The following is a 5,891-nucleotide window of genomic DNA, read 5'->3' as shown; positions in this document are numbered from 1 at the left end:
CAACGTTTTGACAAGGTTGATGATGACAAAACCTTGTCGAAACGTTGTACATTTGCTGTTATGTTAAACTTATATTAAAGTTTTTCTTCATTACCAATTCAAGCCGTCTCCAAGCATTATTAAACTCAATTATTGTTCACAGCATTTAACTCCTAGCATTCTTGAACTGAAAGAAAATTATTTATGTTTATATTTTATTACATTTTTCTAAGATACAGAGAATATTTGGAGTTCTACGTTTTTCTATTAAGTTTGCAAAAATTTCACAAAGTTTACACTCTTGTAATAAGTTATTTCCTGTCCTTAAATGGCCTTTAGCAAGGTAAGATTCCAAAGTAGTTCTGGAAGAGACTTCTATGAAGCCCGTACATTTAAAGGTTACTTATAACATCATTAGGGGCTCAAGTAAATAAGTTACAGGTTCTTATAGAAACAAAAGCCTCTTATAATAACTTATATGTCAGCTTTGAATGTTTGGTGAATATATAGAAACTATTGGTTGGTATAAATTATGAAATAGCCATAACAAGAACTTTTTATTGTTCTGTTAGACCATACTTTCAAAAACACTCTAAGTACAATCTCAGTTTGAATTTGTATGGTTTGGAGATTTAAGAAGGTTAATGTGTTGAAATCATCTACGAACTATAGAAAAAAAAACACGCTAAGAACAAAGCAAACTCAAATTCTCTACGCACCTGTTTCATATAAAATAAAGTTACTTATTTTTATCTTAACAATTTATGAGTATATTGTTTAATATTGACTTGTCTTTAAATTACGTTCAATACTGTGTTAGAGAGTGCATTATACATGATTGAACTACAGTTTTTTTTTAGTGACTTTCATATAGCTCTCCAACAGATCGGATCAATAGATACAACTGGAAATTATTAATAGAGAAAACACACAAGGCAGACATGGTCATGATTAAGAAGTTGTTATAACACGTTTTAAGATATGTTCAAGCATTAATTGCACGCGAAAAAGTATTATGAAACATGTACCACATAATTTTTTCTTAAATGATTGCAACTTTTAGATTAATAGCATAATAGTTTACGTAGTTATTATGAAAGTTGTAACTGTCGATTTACAAATCATATCTGATCCTGATGGCGGAAGTTGGTTACCACAAAATAAATGGTGCATGTCGTGCAGGTGCTAAAACAAAATTTAATAATGGCCAAGTTCATCACGGATAAAAACCATCTTCAAACCAGTATCCGCCACCTAGCATTGTTTTATCGTATTTCAAACCGCGTACAGTTTCTTCCTATGAGTCACCACTTTATTATGTATTCGTATTGGTGAGCCTATGAGTAATGCATAATATCTGAAAATGGGTATTAAAGGTAAATATAAAATAGAAAGTAAATCGGAATGAATTAGGAGTAAGATCTGACTATATTTCTGTTTTCAGGATAACTCTGTTCAACGTAAGTATTCGTTATAGGTTACAGGTGAAATAGTTTGAAGGAGGGATTTTTGAAATGCTTTGAAACCAATCACCTGCAATGTTGATTGTTAAACTTTAAATGACGTAAATGTACATAGTCTAAACATTACTGCTGTTTGTTTCTTTTTTTTTAATCTGAAGATTCATCAACACTTACTAAATGTTGTTTAGTCCAATGATTCAGTTCTATCATTAATTCAGATTTTATTTTTTAGATATTTGGTTTACATACTTACAGCTAGCGATCCTACTGTCGATCATGAAACATTTTTATTGTGAGCTCGTCTTTTGATATACTTATACCGCACATTTGTCTGTCTCTCGTGAATTTAACACCGCGGAAATGTACCTGAAGATTAAAAGAAAGTGAAGAAACAAATTCTCTAAAGCAATCTGTCTACTTTTATTGAATTTAATCTATATGAACAGTGATAGCGCTCAATTAGAGGGATAATAATTTATCAGAATAAGATAATTAGGTTAGCAATTAATTTCATGACCGGGCGAGTATTCTGCGTTTTCGTTCCGCAACTCAGCAACGAAAGGAAATATTTTAAACGGTGAGTAAGTGTATGAAATTCTTTCACATTCGATTTATATAAAACTGCTGTTAAGCTATCACTTAAAATTACCAGCTGGTATTTTTATATACTGAAAATTACGATAAAGAAAATTTGGTGTCGCCGAATGATATGTTGGCGATTATAAAACATACAAATTTTATGCAAATGTGAATTGGCCAACCATCTCAACCTACATTTCTTCAAAATATAAACACACACACAGTGACAGACAATGCACAATTCTGCACATGCACATACACATAGTTCATATCTGAACATAAAATGTTATATTTCAGCTGAAGTCCACAAAGTATGGAATTGTAACACTGACTAACAGTAGCTAAGCCTCTTCTTGTTTTCTTGCTATGAAAGATTTTTAACATAGTTTGGATGCATTATTATTTTGTGTGAGAAAGATATACATGAAATATATTATTGGTACGATTTGTACAGTATTTAAGTTGTTTTCTGACTTATACGTAAGATATTTGGTTATGATCATTTGAGTGACACGAGGGTGTTGAAATATGCATATATGTAAACATTAACCAGTATTGTCCGTGATAATATCAGTTATCATTGTTTTTTGGGTGAGGGGGATTTCTTCTTACAGAAATCAGTTTAATCTTACGAATATTACAAAATTAAAGGATTCAAGTATATAATTTCAACAATTTTGACAAACTATAAACTATGTACAGTTGAGCTACGGATGTCAAGTACGAAAAGTTACAAAGTGGCAGGACATTATAAGATTGGTGTATTTGACGCTTAGACAAAGAGATGACTGCTTTATGCTAAAATAACTTTCAATGGGCAAATCAGAAAGTCTCATGGCAACCACAGCCGAAATAAAGTCATGGTAGAACAAAATGTATCAGACCTACATTTGATATTGATTGACCTGTCGTATACAATTATGACGTCACAGTATATTAGAAACGAGCCTTTTCTTTTAAAGCTTCAAATGAAAAGTCTAATCAGGTTGCAGTTTTCACATCTATTTAGGGATTAGCTGTCACTTTTATAACGCACCCATAAGTTAGAGTGTGAAGGATTATTATGCGGTAACGCAAGGTTTGTTTGTTTGTAACTAGCACAAAGCTACACACTGGGCTATCTGTGCTCTGCCCACCACGGGTATTGAAACATGGTTTTTAGCGTTGTAAGTCCGCAGACATTCCGCTGTGCTACTGGCGGGGGGGGGGGGGCAGGTAACGCAAGGATTTAATCTGGCTCGCAAGCTTTAAAGTTCAGAGCTCTCTTTACCAGAGTCAACATACTCCCAATTATATTATAAAATAAGGTTCTTAATTGAGACCAATTGTGCTGCTATATCCCCTAAAATTATCACAATTCAGACAAGAATAATAAGAGACTCTGAAATCCGATCGTTTACTTTATTTTGAAATCGCCACACCATCAAGAGGCGTTTGTGATGGAAGCTTCGAATTTATTGCTAAGCGCAAATATATACGCTTCCTAAAATGGTATAGTTAACTACATATAAAATGACGCTGTTTGGTTCCATCTCATACTAGTAGATTTTGTTAATGCAAGAAAAAATGCTGATTATGCACTTAGTATGGTCACTATGATAAAGCCTATGACATTTCTCATATACCATTATTTATTTAAAAGAGCCCGTATTCCTTGTATCAGATCATACTGAGCGACTTCTGTCGGAAAATACCACTAGAAACTGAACACGACAATCACGCGCACAGAATATGCCTGTAAAAGCTAAAATTGTATGAAGTACATAGAATTATCTGAGGATCAATAACATCTCGTCATTAAAGATATGATTGTATTTTGTTTAAAATGCTTTAACGTTTATTCTGTTGCAGTTTATTTGGCTCACTTAAGCATTAGTTCGTTCCCAGTTACATAATTGGTAAGAAACATAAATTTCTTTTGTTATGGCATATTAACAAGAAAATAATAAAGCTGTTTGTTTGTCACGGATTTCGCGCAAAGCTACACAAGGGCTATCTGTGCTAGCCGTTCCTAATTTAACAGTGTAAGACTAGAGAGAAGGCAGCTTGTCATCACCAACTCTTGGGCTACTTTTTTACCAACGAATAGTGAGATTGACCGTCACGTTATAACGCCCCCCACGGCTGAAAGGACGAGCATGTTTGGTGTGACGTGGATTCGAACCCGCGACCCACAGATGGCCATGCCGGGCATCTCTAAATGGATCATACGATAATGTTTCAACGGAACGTATATTTATATATATTATTCTACTTGTTTCAAATTTTGAATATTTAAGTTCCGCTATTCTCTCAATACCATTGCCAACGAATCAGAATTCTGGAACATAATTTCTGTTGTTGTTTTTTTAGTATCAAAGAGCAATAATTACAAAGTTTCTGAATTCCTCACAATAAACGAGACTTTTTTAACGTAAATCTGCCTAATTTCGAACTACGAAACAAAATAATTGGAGTATAATATTTTTGATTTTCTCATTCAGTTGCCACTTAATTTGCATTTTCTTATTTAATTTAATAAAAAGTTCAAAGATTTAATACATACTTTGTGTTATTTTATTGCATTACTTAAAACCATAATTGTGAAACAATATTTTTCAAAAGGGAAATTTTCTAAGCTCAAACAATATATATAAGGGACCATATTTTATTATTGAAATAATCTGATTTGTTTCTAAATACACATTTATAAAAGGGTAGTCTTTATGTCTATGCGTTAAAGAGAGAGGTTCGGATTGTTAAAAAACACATGATCACGAATGTTGTACAATAACAAAATCAAAATATTTAACGATTTGAAACCATTAGATGAAACATGTTTTTGTAAAAGAATATTTTAATGTGAGGAATTCTATACCATTTTATCAATGTTCCAAGTACTATCATAGTTTTACATGTAGTAAGCACATAAAAAGGGCAAATTGGTCAACATGCAGAATAATTGAACAATGATAAAGAAAAACGATGGTTCAGAAGAGGCTTTCATGACCTTATTGTTTACTTGAGAAGTTACAAGGTTGTAACTCATTCCTGTTCTTGCTCGAAATTCTTGACTGGCCGAAAAGTGCATCTACTTTTTGTTTTCGCCCTTATTATTATTAGCTCTGTTTGTTTGTTTTTGTTTCTTCCAGAAACCCATCTGTAAGAAACATTGTCATTGAATAGCATGTTATTTAGATAAATGTGTTCCTGGTTCGATTTATAGTTGTGTATTATATAGTTTCATAAAAACTTTTAAATGTAAATTGTGTTAGTTCATTGTAAACATCTTCTTAACTTATTTTTTCGGTTATTTTAGTTAGCTCTCGATCTTCCTGTTTTGCAGAATATACTTCACTCTTTGTATATACAAGTGGAATACAAAAGAGCTTCCCGTTTAGCTGACGTTTTGATTAACAAACAATTATCAAACTAAAATAAAGGAGAAAAACAAGCTGTTAACATGACCCGTAGGGACATAAAACGAGGTTAGGATTTAAATGAATAACCAAAAATAGATATTGAAGTGTAAAGTGAGATATATGCCTCTAATTGTTGGATTAGATAATATTTTAATGTGAGGAATCTTATATAATTTCACATGTTATTTATTCCAAAGATTTCCACTTTTATTTATAAAAATATTAAAAACACAATGTCACTTACTGTTTGTGATGACAGTAACATTCAATTTGTATTTCTAAAGAACTTTTATTATAAACATTTAATTTAAAATAGGTCATGAATAATAAAGCCGCGAGGCAGCTTGTCCCAAATCATGATAATGCCAATTCTTAACAGCACAGTACTTACTATACAGTAATTACTATACACTCAATGCAAAGAAACACGTTACATAAAAAGTCATATTTGACTAAATTCTTAACATTC

Source organism: Limulus polyphemus, unplaced genomic scaffold, assembly GCF_000517525.1.
Source record: "Limulus polyphemus unplaced genomic scaffold, Limulus_polyphemus-2.1.2 Scaffold4406, whole genome shotgun sequence".
In the NCBI taxonomy this organism is placed as follows: domain Eukaryota; kingdom Metazoa; phylum Arthropoda; class Merostomata; order Xiphosura; family Limulidae; genus Limulus; species Limulus polyphemus.
This window is presented reverse-complemented; position numbering follows the sequence as displayed.